Raw genomic sequence first — 14,446 nt, 5'->3', positions numbered from 1 at the left:
CACATTCAAAAACAATTCAAGTCAATCACTTCTACACCAATTGTCTAACCCCCGATTTTGCCTTCACATAACCTTTCTAGCTTCCCGAATTTATCACCCAGGACTACCGACTGAGTTAGTTTTTTGGAGGCTCCAACACTTATTGCTTTATAAACTATTCTACTATCACCAAATATAAGGTATAAATATGTAGTTATTAAAATTAATACAACACAAACAGCTTTTATTCAGATGAAGTGTAATATTCTTCTCGACGCTAAGATATCATCCTCAAGGATATCATGTCGATTCTTTGTGAAGCAGTTATGAATGTTGAGAAGTTTCTTTTCCCGTGTAAATTAATTGTTTCGAGAAAAACTATTTTATTGTTTGGAATTGTGATGAATCTTTTTCAGCTTATAGTTACATCCTTCATTTGGTTCGTTATTTCGGTATCTTATGATTTTGAGTTTCTTTTGTGTGAAATTATTTCAGAAAATCACGAGTGACTTAACGGTATTTGAAGTCACGTTGACCTTGTAGATTTAATAATAACGTGTTTTCCTTAAATGAATGTTGAAGGAAACAGTAAAATTTTTCTGAATCTCGATCATAATGAACGAAAACTGCTCGTATGGCTAGTTGTAATCAGTCGATTATTGACGTTTCATTGTCAGTATTATCCACGGACGATCAAATAATTTGGCGAAGGCGCCAATTTTAGTCTATAGTAAATTTTGACACCATTTTCTACAAAAGTTTTTGTCAAGTAAATTTGAAATGCTAGTTTCGAAACGTTCGGTGTATATTTAAATTTTGATAATAAACAGGAAATTACAATATTCAATCTAGGTAAGTAGATACATTGAAAAAAATACTTCGTTAATGACGAATAACTCTCGGAACTTTGAGAAATTAACTTCAATAAGCGTAAATACGTGTTTATTGTTTTTTCATAGGTTATTTTCCTTCTATTTTTATTATTTTCCTTTTATTAATTTCGAGGGATTCTAGCAGCTTGTCCTTTATTTTAACACGCTTTCATTAGCTTCACTTGTATGTTTGATTGTAACTGACTGCTTTGGACTCGATTTTGACTAATTTTAAACGGACAGATGGATTTTAAATTTCGTACACTCATCAAGAATCGGTGACATTACAATAATTTCATAAGTTTATCTCATTATCCTGATCAGGATCGCCAGGATTAAATAATCTCCTTATACAGTGTCTGTGCATGCATATATATGAATTTTATACAAACAAATGGGCTTGAAATAGCAAGCCAAACTAAAAAGTGGAAAATAAGTAAAAGTTTAAAAAATTAAAAAAACAATAGCAACACAAACTAAAAAATAATTTGAAACTAATTCAAGATTTTGTTCAACATAGGTAATAAATAAGTTCTATGACTGATGATTTTCAATAAGTCTGAAATCAGATTAAATCTATTTGCATAAAATTAATTTTGTTGTATAAAAGCGTGGGTGTTAAATACTCATTGTTATAAATACTTGGTTAGGAGCTGTTTGCCAGATTGGTGCCATATTAAAAATGTAATTCAAAGCATTTCACGTTTTTTCACAACAACACAAATAGATTGTATTCTGATTTCAGAATTATTAAAAATCATTAATTATATCAAGCCATAAGACTTACTATCGATGTTGATGTTGTTTAGTTTTTCTAATTATCATTTATTCTTCATATGTCGTAGTTCATGTCGAACTCGCGGTCGTTCTCTAAGAAGGTGAAATTGGTCTTGTTCACTTCAAAACCTGTTCTGTGTTCTGAAATTCTCGTTTTGAAATGTATGGATGTTTTTCCTATAAAAACTGTTTTTTACAAATCATATGTTACCTTGTAATTATCTGATTTGTTGTCCTTTCAATGTTCAACTCATTGTTTGTATCTGAAAGAAACTTCGCGTGATCTACACGTTTCTATTCACATTGAAGTTGATTACTGTCCTACTTTCTTCGAAAGTTTCCTAATTTTTTTTGTATAACGATGTAGAAGTATCTGCATAATGCCCAAAAATGACAATGGATCCAAAATACTGCAAAATAATGGATCCAACTTGCTCCACGTGTAAGAACTGCTAACAAGTTGGAGTCGGCGGTTATCGGAAAGAGACACGCGGACCAACTGTCTCCCGATGGAGATGATTAATGGCGGAGCACGGATATATTAGTCCGAAGATCGCACATTTCACGCATCCATTTCACACTTCGTATTCCCAGAACGTTTTCGTCGGCATATTCACCTCTTCCCCCTTCTATTTGCTCTACACCAGTTCAATTTGTATATAGTTTCGAAAACATATTTAACTTTAACCCCGGCTGAAAGGGACGGTATAATCAGGAATCGGGTTTATGAATATGGAATTTGAGTTGCTTTCAAAAATTCTGCCGTACCTTTCCGCTAGTATTCACGTTCAAGTGAGACTTGTTGAATGATTCTCCTCTGCAAATGTTTCCAGAAAGAATGTATTCTTTTTTGTGGATGCTACAGAATTGTAAAGTGTAGAAATGGGAGAAGAAATAGTGGTGAATATACAAACGATAATAGTTCAAAAATATAGTAGCGATAAGATTTTATCTAACAAAAACAAAAAAGAAATTGAGGAGCAAAGAAACTTTCCTCGATTTCTTCTGCCTTTTCTCCTGAAACCCCTTCAGGATGTAAGAGGTAAAAGAAAGTTCTGGTCATAACATTTTTGATGAACTATTCGGACAGGAATAGGTCAACTCAGTACCAGGACACAAGCAACTAAAAAACCATTACAAATATGCCAAACATTAACCATCAACTCATTTATTGGCCCTGAACCAGCTGTGGGACACCAAAATCTATGGGTACGGTATCAGATCAAGATCTGTATCAAAGGAACAAAGAGTACTGGAAAAATATATCCACAGAAAAACCACTATGAAGAGACTAGTTGTGTCCAATTTATTCCTGTTTTCATGCTTTTTCTTGTACCTGTTCTTTTAGTTCTTCGTATGCTTCTACCTGGCAGAAATTAAACGTTGAAATTTGTCTTGATGGATGATTGTTAGTTTTTTTACTTAAATCACCTTTGTGTGTTCTAAGGCGAAGCCATGCACCAAAACGACTTTTAGAAATGTAACCTTTACACAGGGAATCGCTAAGGGTTCAAAATTCAGGCAATGCTACCACCTGTTACACCCGTCTCTTCTTGCGTATAGACAGAGGACACCCATCGATTCCAAGTACGACATTACTAAAAGTTTGTACCTCACTTCTCACTTTACATTTAATCACTATGAAAAACAATTGACGTGCCTGACTTTGCTGTAACACATAGGCCTGAGGTGGCTACTGCTGGCGACTACCGGAGTCCCGGATCTCAATAATTAGAGGAATCTAGTTGGAGGCGTGTAAAACAAAAGCCTTGAGTTTTCCTGATGCTTTCTGGAAATAGTATTCAAATCAGGGTACCCTTACTCTAAGGCAAGGCTCTGTATTTTGTTACCATTGGGAAGTGTAAACATTTCAGAACTTTAAAGTCCCATTTCTTTATACAGTGACGGATTAAATTCAATATCGAGTAGTAATTTTTTTTACAACATTGTGACAGATGACAAAAGGTAAATATATTTGTATAAAGCGGATACTGAACAGAAAAGCACTGTTTTTATGTTTGCGAATGAATAGAAACCCACAAATGTTATTCGTTTACGCGAAGCACGATTAGTAAAAACTATTTATTAGCTGAAAGTTTTCGAAAAAATCAGGAAAAATAGACGTTACGTCTTTCTTCATCATGGTCGTGTCAGTTCCCACAAAACATCAAATAACTGATCATTTGAAAGAGAAAAATATTGAATTGATAACTCAACGCCTCTAATTTTCTGTTTCCTGATTATATTTTGTCCTTTTTAATATAGGTTCCAGCAATTTTTCTGATTTCTTCGTTTTTTATTCTGTACCCCTTGTTTTTTTCCGAAATCTTCTCCAAATTTTGAGAAATGAAACAAATAAATGATTTGGAAGAATCTGATAGAAGAATACTGTTTTGTTTGTTTGAAACCTGAAAAAACGCTTAGAAAATTCAAAGGTTATACCTTAATATTAAGTGCCAAGTAGAAAATATGAACGAGCGAACTTGAATTTTCGCCTGCCCTTTCAACTCGAAATGAAGGAATAAATCTGCTTATATATTTAAGTGGGTATGTATCAGTGTCTGGAAGAGAACCGTATAATATTTTTATGGGGATATCTATACGGTTCTGATATCACTTTATGTGACATATTATGTATTAAAATCGGTTCTGCGGTGTGGAAAATAGCCTATAAGTGCCTTCATATTGTATTTTCGCATTTTAACCATGATGGATTCTCTTTCGTAGACCACTGCTCTTTCATCGACGACCTCAGAATTACATTAAATTTACATAAAACTGTAATACATGCCATGAACGGCACACAGGGTGGATTTGTTTGTAATTTACCCTCGCGCGGCAATCGATAGTGACATAAATTGCTAATAAAGTGGGTTTTACAATCTATTTGAAAGAAAAAGAACATTTATTGTGTCAAAAATCTGCCAGAAGATTCAAGGGAGTCTACAAGATGTGCGACTACGCGACAAATACAGAAATCTGAAAATAAATCGTTGAAATATACTGGTGACTGGTGCAGAAGCCTGTTAGAAACGCAAAAACACCGTGGAAATTATTAGGGAAGATGGAAAATGTACCTTTTTTCACATGAAAAAATAATTAAATACGATTTAAGGTACAGGGGGTGAATGAATAAGGTAAATTTTGGGGATGGAAATTAGTTTTTCATGATTTCCAGCGAAATTGGAAACAGTCGAGTACTAAAGTTAAAGGAAATATGTATCAAGATCTAGGTACAACTTATGTTCGAATCATTTTTCCGTATAACTTAAAATTGTCTGAGAAATAAGAAATAGATCTTAAATATTTGTAACAAATAATCTGTTGAAATGTTTTCCGTTAACCAGCTGTCGCCCCCTACGAACGACAACTGTCAAAAGCTAAGGACTTACGAGGTCTTACCTTTTAACGTGCAATATTACTTACTTTCCTGTCTAATAATATTTATTAATCATTTCTTATCGATTATTGAAAATTATCAATTTCTATAATCTTTCTTTTGAAGTTTTCAAAACTGGTCTGTATCTCTTTGTATATCACCTGAATAGACAAAAAGTTATAATCTACATACTCATATAGGTAGTATTCAATAGATCAGTGGATTTATTCAGATTTTCTGAAATAAATTGAGCGATATAGGTACTCATCAAACACTAATGGATGATTGAGTGTATTTTTAATTACTATAAACAAAAATATCGTTATTTAGAAAGCCAATAACATTTTTCTATAGTTTATATTTTTTTGGATTTTTTAAATTTCTGTCGAATATTTTTTGCAAAATCTCATATTGCAACAACAAAAAACACCACTATTTTGATTTGATAACATTATAGCATGAAAGGAACTCACAAAGTTGGGCTTCGATCAAATAACATGAAAAACATCATATTTGTAGGAGAAACAGATCAAAATCGAAAATTTGTAGATCTTTGTATTTCCTACAAGTTTTGTATTATTTTTTCCAATAGAAGGTTTAGTTTCTCTGTAAATTAGGAGTATGAAAAACCATTTGCCACCCCTAAAATTTACTTCTACTACCTAAGTACTATTTTTATGCTCTTATTAGTTTTTTCTTTTTCAATATTTCATTGTATTGACCTATGACATTATTCAGATGATTTGTAAACATTTAGAATAGGAGTATGCCAATAATTCTTGTGTAACGAATTGATGCTATTCGGTTTTAAGAGGAGAGTACCGCCTATTCGAGACTATCTGTGAAACAAGAGAAAAAGGGATGGAAATCGAGTTTTATTCAAATAATGACATTCAAATCTTTGAGACACATTGGTGCCTTTTCAAAAAAATATCGGTTGAGAAGTACTTCAGTTATCTGCTGTATGTTAATGATCTCATAAAAACAACAGGGCAATCCCTATAAAATTTTTTATGAACCTGTGAAATTTGATGTTTCTTGTCGTTAATCTTCCTGTTGGTAGTAAATATCTTTTTAACAGAAGATTCTTGTATTTCGGCATTTTATATGCCTACACATTTTCAGATTTCGACCTAAGTATATATCTCCCAATCACCGTCATTCAACTAGATTATGCATAAATTTCCCATCCTGGAAATGGATCATGCCTGGAACTAACAGCATAATAAACATCATCCCTGGTCGGTATCAGCACGAAACTGTAATCAATTTCTTCACTGCATGTTGAATATCGAAATAGTGACAATAGCCTCGGCGAAACTTGTTGGAAATTGGATATTCATCTATTGTGAATCGAGCGTTTCAACCCTTCCATTATCAGACGTGTATAACCTGTCGCCATAAACAATAGGAGAATTTGAGATAGGCAAACACAATTACCGACATTCGTAAAAATACTAATCTCATCCATGAATGAGCTATGGACAGCGTTAACATCGACGATGAGAGTCCTACGGACAATGTTCCACTGAAATACCAATTATAAAGTCCGTAAAATGTAGAACATCGCTGATTTTGATGCGGTACAATATCAGCGTGTCGATAGCGTTATTATCATAAAACACCAATATGTCAGTCTAAACTGTTGGCGATAACATTGTGCTTGAAGACTGATAGTAACCTTCCTTGTTGTGCCGGATTCAAGGTGTAGTTAGTAGTTAGTTTTCAAAAACGATTATTAGATGGCGCTATTGAAATTTGGTATTACGATATTCGTCAAAAGTACCGGTGTGAAGCTAGGGGTGTGTTTAAGCCTCTTGGACGGGTCGAAGAGATTGTTCTTGATACAGAATATTCAGTATAGCTGTATTCTTCCACATAAGGGCATGTCAGAAACTCAAAAAACATAATCGCCATTTCGGTACGCCACTGACTACTCGGGTATTTCCGGAAAAAGAGCTGGTGACTTTGGCTGCTAACTTCACACCGGTGTGCAAATCACTTTTTATTATCGTAGAATCGGCGGTATCTAAGGAATTGAAAAGGAAGATGATGACAGAGATTGTTAGGTGTGTGAAAAAAATGTAAATCAATTGTGCACGTTTACGATTTTAAGGAAGGTCTGATTCAACAACAATGTCTGAATCCGGGAGCAAGATATTGGAGATAGAAGCAGTCATTAGTATGTCACAGATTGCACTGTATTTTAATTTGTATGAACCTTCAGATGTGAAAAAGATCTGTCCCAGATGGTGTTCGTACAATTTTAGCGATTCTCAAGAATGGTCCGTAGTTCTAACACTAACTGCCAAATGAAACCATTCGCAATCTTGTCGATTTGAATCCAGTTCAAGTGTCGTCATTTTAAATTAGACCAAACGTCCTAGGAAAACAATATCAACAGTTTTGTTTCATGTGTTCGACTGTATTTCTGCGGGGATGATATTTCGGCACGGTACTTACAATGACATTAGTCTTTTGTGTGCCTCGCTCCCCATCAATCTTAAAACGCTCAATTTCAAACTTAAACGACAATTTAACCTTGCCGTCTTTAATGAGTTCCAGTGTATATATTCGTTCGCATAAAGCCACGTTAATCCCTGATTTTAAACTTGGGAAATTATGCGTGATCACACTGTACTCTGCTACTACATTACAATCGCAGCCTACTATATAGATTTCGGTAACAATAACATGTGACAGAAGAATGATGGATCGGTAGACAATATGGCGCGAAGCCTCTTTCGAACAATTTTACTGGGGCCAGCGGAGTGGATTTGGGATGGATAATGGGGCACGGTGTGGTTCAGTTTGAAAAATGGAAAACCTTCTCCAATTTGGAAACTGAATCTCAGCTTTCTTGAAGGTGAGGAAATTGGAACTAGCCTATATAATGAAACCCTATGAAGAAGCATTTTTTTCGGAAGGAAAAGAAGAACTTTTGGGAATCTAGAGAGGATTGAAATGGATATGATAAAACAAACTTATTACCTACCAACGTGTGCGCAGAAAGGTTTTTCCTAAATTTGGTAAACCGGTATGCTACTTCAAACGAATAACTATAGGTACTGTTAACAAATACACTCCGATGTATCTTAATATCACTAATCGGTTTCAATGTAGAAAAATATATCACCTTTTTCGTTTTGACAATGGAAAACGTTTTTTTATTATAATTAATACGAATCATGAAATTATAAAACAACAATAAAAATTAATTGGCGCTCCGGGGCGACTTTATTGATTCCAGTGGCGCATTTGCTTTTTGAACGGCAGGAAAACCCGGAAAAACCTACAGCACCACATCATCTGAAGGTCTTGATCTGCCAATGTCCTCTCTCTCATAAAACAAAATGAAGGGTGTCTCCAGAGGCTCCAATAGCTTCAATACATCGCCAGAACACTTCGTGATACGACGAAACTTAAACCAGTCCGTTTTGTCTTTGACCAGGGCGTAATAATGACCAAATTCAACGCCAGAACCACAGTGAACAATGCCTGCATGAATATTATAATGATGGTCTGCTAGATTGAAGTGTTCATCTATTTTGAACCTTCGTAAGAGTTTGGTGCTTCCGTCAGAGGTTGTGTCATGTTTGAAGATCATCAGTGTCATTATTAGATTGACTGGTGCCTCAGCTATACTTGTTTTCTCATAATAGTCAGTTAGTTTGGCACATGTTTAGCAATACAGGCGATCATCATCTGTTAAAATTTCCATTTTCAAATGATTCAACAATAAGCTTTGCACGGACTGGTTATTAGTCATTTCAGGAAACGCTAGTTGAAGTTCCAAAAAATCACATACGTTTTTCCTACCCCTTGAACATTTACTACAAAGTAAGCAAGTGAGGATTTTTCCAGCAGAAGATCTACAAACACAAGACGAGATAGACTATATGGAATCATTCAATCCAGAGCGGTCAGGAGTATTGATTCTGCTATTTGTTTGCTCACGTAGAGTGTTCAACAAGAACCCCAAGAATTCGGAACAATCCTCTTGTTGTCCTTACGAGTATCTAGTGGACTTCAAAGACTCCAAGAAATCGGTTGGAGGGAAAGATGATACATTCTTATGAAACAGCTCCATGAACAGGTGTTTGAGTTTGGTGAATAAGTAGGAATATGTATGCAGACTTGAAGAAGAAAGTAAATGAATAATAAGTGATAACTTTTTTAGGTCTACTGGACATGTTCTGGATATGAGTGAAAAAATTAGTGAAAAAGGTTTATCTCACTTTATAGGTTCCAACTTTAACAAAATGTTTTCAATCTCCTCCTAGTGGACTCAACAGCATTTTCTTTGTTATAATTTTATATTTTTCGTATTTTCCAGGATTTTTTTTGCTCCGTGGAATTTTTTTTCGAAAATCATCAATTCAGTAACACATTATTGTGATATTTCCACTGAACAGTTTACAAAACCTCAACACGTGCTATACAATAGCTTACTCAGGCTTCATACGGCATGAACACCCCTGATATAGATATTGTATAGCGAAACACTTGTGGTTTTGTAAACTGTTTAGTGAACCTCTCACAATAAAGTGTCTCTTGAACAGTTATGGATTTTCATAAAGTATCGGCCAATTCTAACAGAATGTTCTCGTCTGGTGAAGACATGAAGAAGACCTTCCTATATGTAACAATTTACGATTATATTTGCTCTCGGCGCCACTGATCTCAAGGGCTGTTTGACCGCTGAAGATGCCGACGTGAATGTAGCGGGATTGTGTGTAGGGTTGAATTCAGCGATGTCAAATAATGATTTATGTTTTGCTTATGATTTTGGTCGTGGACATTTTTGTCGTTTAATATTATTCGATTAGTTTACACTTTTTAGCAATACTTGCGAAGGGTGTGATATTTCTCTCATGGATTCGAAAGTAGGGAATTTCATTCAGAACCAAATATGTTTGACGCTTCTAGACATGTCTCAACCGTGAAACTGTACCTTTTGAATTGCATTATACTTCAAAACTTTGAATAGAATCGGAAAATTGATAATACTGAGTATTAGAAGATAGATTATAATTTAGATTCCTTTTCAAATTGATTATGTTCTTGATGCTATTCTTCTCGATAGGCAACCAAGAAAACGGGTTGACTCTACTAAATTAACCTTTGGAAATTCTCACTTTGTCAACATTTAGTCGACTTACTTCAAATAATGAGATTTTTCCATTCATTCATACTAAACGAACTAACCAATCCAAACTTCTGTTATTCAACAAATCATTTTAACGAGTTTCAAAGCATAACTTCTACGATTGAACAGATTCATAGCTCTTGAAGCTGAATATTTCTTTTTCCTGAGTCGATAACAAGTTATTTCATATCAGAAAAATATAGAAAATGTAAAATACCAATTCAAGAAATCAACTCCACTGTTATGTTATACTAAGAAATATATTGAAATTTTCAATATCGATACAGTTGAGTTGAAGAAAATGCCAAATGTAACGAATAAATAAAAAGTAATAGAAATATTTGAGAATCGACCAAAAATACTTATCTCTCATATACAAATTGTAATGTATGGAGATTGTAACCAAAGAAGACCAACCAAACACTGTAAGACTCTGTTGAACAAACGTTTCGTCAAGCAAGTTGAAATCGTCAGGAGATGGTCTAAACTGATTTCTATATGTTTTGACCATATCTTTAGTGAGAAATTTTTCCCCTTGATTTGAAAATAGTTATTCATGAAAGCGTGCACAATGAACAGCCATTTCTAGACATTCCAGCATCCAAAAGTCTTGTCATGAATTAGTTTCAACAATTTCAAATCACTTTGTTTCATTCTATGTTCGTTTCGAAAGAAGTTTAAAGTGACACTCTATTAAATCTGATAAGCAGAGAGTTTCAATATCTTATTTAGTCTGACCCACATACTTTTTTGTAACAGTACGTACTTATAGTTTATTTGGAATTTTTCAGCTTCAGTTTCCATAATTTCCATAACTTAGAATTCAATGTAAGAGATTATGCACCGCTCTGGGAGCCCCTTAAGGATTTTCCCGTAGTGCTTGGGTTCGGGCCTTGAAAAAAGCATCAGCAAAAATCAAGAGAAGCTATACTTCCTTTCAAAGTTCAATAGACCTTTGGAACAAAATAACTGAATTCATCTTAGCTATGTTTTTGTACACAGACTACAAATGATTTATTGATTGGATCAAGAATTTGTTTGAAAAACGTTGTCATGAATAGGATTTTTTGTTTCTTCCATGGTGGTGTTCACGTACATTATAACTATGTCCTTATACTGCGTATATATTTTAGATTTGAACGTTTCAGAACTTTATTCCACTTCATTATTTCGATTACTAGGAATGTAATCAAGTATTAACGCTATTTTCTTTCGATCAAACTACTACTCTTACTCTTCGTTTCCCAAACAAAAATTTGCTTTTTCACGGTACAGAATCTGATATACCTAATTATTGTTAGGTGAAGCTTTGAAGGTGGGGCCTTTTGATAAAACTACAATTTTTATTGATGTTTTTGTCATTATTGATATAACAGTATTATTGGGAAATTCTTTGCTAATTCTTCAACGATATTGCTTGAGCCTGAAAAATACTTTTAATGTTGCAAGAAAGGTTATTGGCCAAATGTAAAAATCCATTGAGGTTCTCAGACAAAAATTCGAATAGATTATTTGTCACAGATGCCACAGAGTTTTTAATCCCAGTATCTATAACTTTAAACGCCACAATCTTGAAATATGTCTTGGAAATTTTATAGTTTGAGGTAAATATTAATTATCACGTCGACAATGATAACATAATCTCTCCTAAAAATATACCCCTTTCAATTAGATAACATAAACTTCTGTTGAAACATTCGTTATTTGTTAATCTACCGTCATCACTGTAAAGATTTATTACCTTCCTTCGTCATGCGCAAGGCACAATTTAATTTTTTTTTTAGAAACTGTCATTACTGATATACCTATATGTGGTACCGTTATGTATTGTCGTTTGAAAATTTCGAAAGTATCTCATTGTCAACCTCTGTTTTTCTTCAACGTTCTCATAGAAATTCATAAAAAATCAACTTCAATAATCAAGTAATCAGACCTTCATGACTATGATACCAGACATTGTAACAAAATTCAAATAAACCGCTATCGTTTGAGTAAATCACAAAAGAACACTCTGGAGTTCAACCTCTACAACTATCTTTCCGATAATTTTAAAATTCTTAGTATGACCAATTTAAAAAAAAACAATATGAAATTATCTTTTGAGTTTTTGCTTCTATTCTGTCAAATAATACGTGAACCATTTTAAATGCTTATAATGTCAACACACTCGATTGTTTTTTCATATTTTTGTATTTGTGTTCCTTGTCTGTTTTTATACTATTTTAATTATTTAATTGACCATTACTTTTATGCTATTTTTTGACTTACTACAAACATTTTATTATGTAACGCAGTGAAATAAATCATCTATTCATCTATCTATCTTAGGAATCACACGTTAAAAGGTAAGACCCCGTTAGTCCTTAGCTCGCACAAGTTTCGACTTTTGAGGGTTGAAGTTTGTGAGGGTTAGACAGCTGGTTAACGGAAAAACAGATTATTTCTAAACAGATCTATTATTCAAATATTAACACCTGAGAATTAATATTTATGAAGTATTCAATTTACTTCCGATTTAATATATTTCATCAATATATTTTATAAAATCCTGTTGAAAGCAAAGTTTTGAATGGAATAGAAATAATCGATGTTTAATAACATAACAACGATTTCAGCTTAGGGTGATACAAATCAAGTATAATTTAAGGATACGAAAACCTTCTCTAAGAAGAAAATTGTGTTCAATAATGTCAGGGCATATAGTTCCGCTAATTGCGTCATGTTGATTAATTTGAGTGTCAAATTGGACGCCAACATGGCACAATCTTTTATTGAAATAGCATATACAGTTTTCAGAAACTTGGGATCGCTATATCAAACTAGAAAGTTGTACAATTATCAGTAATTTTTTTTTATTTGAATATTACCCACAAATATCGTGTACAGTCATCAAGCAATTTTTGATGCTTTTTTTGAATGTTGTCTACAAATATCGTCATCAATTTTTGATGATTCTTTGGAAGCATATGCCTACACAGTCGTATACACGAATCAGAAATTTTTCATACTTCTTCAGAATATTGGTCACATAATATATATATCATAAGGGAAACGAGTTCTATGCCGCTATTTTGAATAGAAATGGTGCCATTCTTTTATATCTTTGAAAGCAGAATTTTTTATTTTCCCTTTAGGCCATGTTTTGCCAACTAGATGAGCATTATCAGAAGAAGACTAAAACTGACTGACTTAGCAGTTATTTTAATTCATCTCCGACTTAACATCAGTCAGCTTTAGTAATTTCTGAGTTAGCAGTCAGTTTTTGTCATCTGCTGATGATGGATACCTTGTAAGGTTCGGTCAGGTTAGATTAGGTTAGATTTGGTTAGGTTTGGTTAGGTTAGGATAGGTCAGGATAGGTAAGGATAGGTTAGTTTAGCTTAGGTCAGGTTAGGCCATGTTATGCTAACTAGATTAGCATCATCAGAAGAAGACTAAAACTGACTGATTTAGCAGTCATTTTAATTCATCTCCGACTAAACATAAGTCAGCTTCAGTAATCTCTGAGTCAGCAGTCAGTTTTTGTCATCTCCTGATGATGGTAACTTGTTAGGCTAAGTAAGGTTAGGTTAGGCTAGGTTGAAATAGGTTAGGACAGGTTATGTTAGGTTAGTTTAGGTTAGGTTAGGTTAGGTTAGGTTAGGTTAGGTTAGGTTAGGTTAGGTTAGTTTAGGTTAGGTTAGGTCAGGTCAGGTTAGGTTAGGTTTATGGAAAAACAACGTGACATTTTTTTCCCGGACTTTCGATATCTGATATCGAAAAGGTTTGCTAATAGCAGGGCGAATTTTAGAAGAAAAACTTGAAATATTGTTTTCCCAACATTTAGTACTAACTTGCACTAAAGATTTGAATTATTATTATTCATCATGCGTATTTACAAGAAGATTTAGAAGGAGAATACATTTTAATGACAATAAAATTTACAAAATTTCGAGTTTGAAGTCGGAACTTAACAATATTTTAAGGATTCCAATAATAACAATTTTGTGAAATTTCGACATTTGACTCGAAATTTTGCTAAATTTCAACTTTGGAACCGGAATTCAGTGATTCATTTTTCGAAATCGTTTGTGGCACTTTTACGCCTTCCTAACTTCAAATTATTTTTCAAACATAAAGTACTTATTTATATATTTGGAGACTTTCCTTTCAGTAAATACCTACATTTTTTGTATTCATTTTTATCGTAGCATAAAATGACACAACTTCCATCTCAGTTTAGATATTTGATGTCTCTAATCGAGGTTTGATATCGGTTATTTTTTCTCCAAGAATCTCAAGCATGGGGAT

General features: G+C 33.6%; 1 protein-coding gene across 1 annotated transcript in view; it reads left to right on the top strand.

The window, feature by feature from the left end:
- Nucleotides 1-14,446, top strand: part of dac (dachshund family transcription factor) — a 374,594-nt gene that overhangs the window by 7,330 nt on the left and 352,818 nt on the right. The gene's annotated exons all lie outside the window — the stretch shown is intronic.

The sequence above is a fragment of the Leptinotarsa decemlineata genome, unplaced genomic scaffold (assembly GCF_025532065.1).
Source record: "Leptinotarsa decemlineata unplaced genomic scaffold, Ldec_3_MD MMD2_tig00001621_RagTag_RagTag, whole genome shotgun sequence".
NCBI lineage: Eukaryota > Metazoa > Arthropoda > Insecta > Coleoptera > Chrysomelidae > Leptinotarsa > Leptinotarsa decemlineata.
Note: the sequence above shows the minus strand (reverse complement) of the source record. Positions and strands in the feature narration are given on the sequence as shown.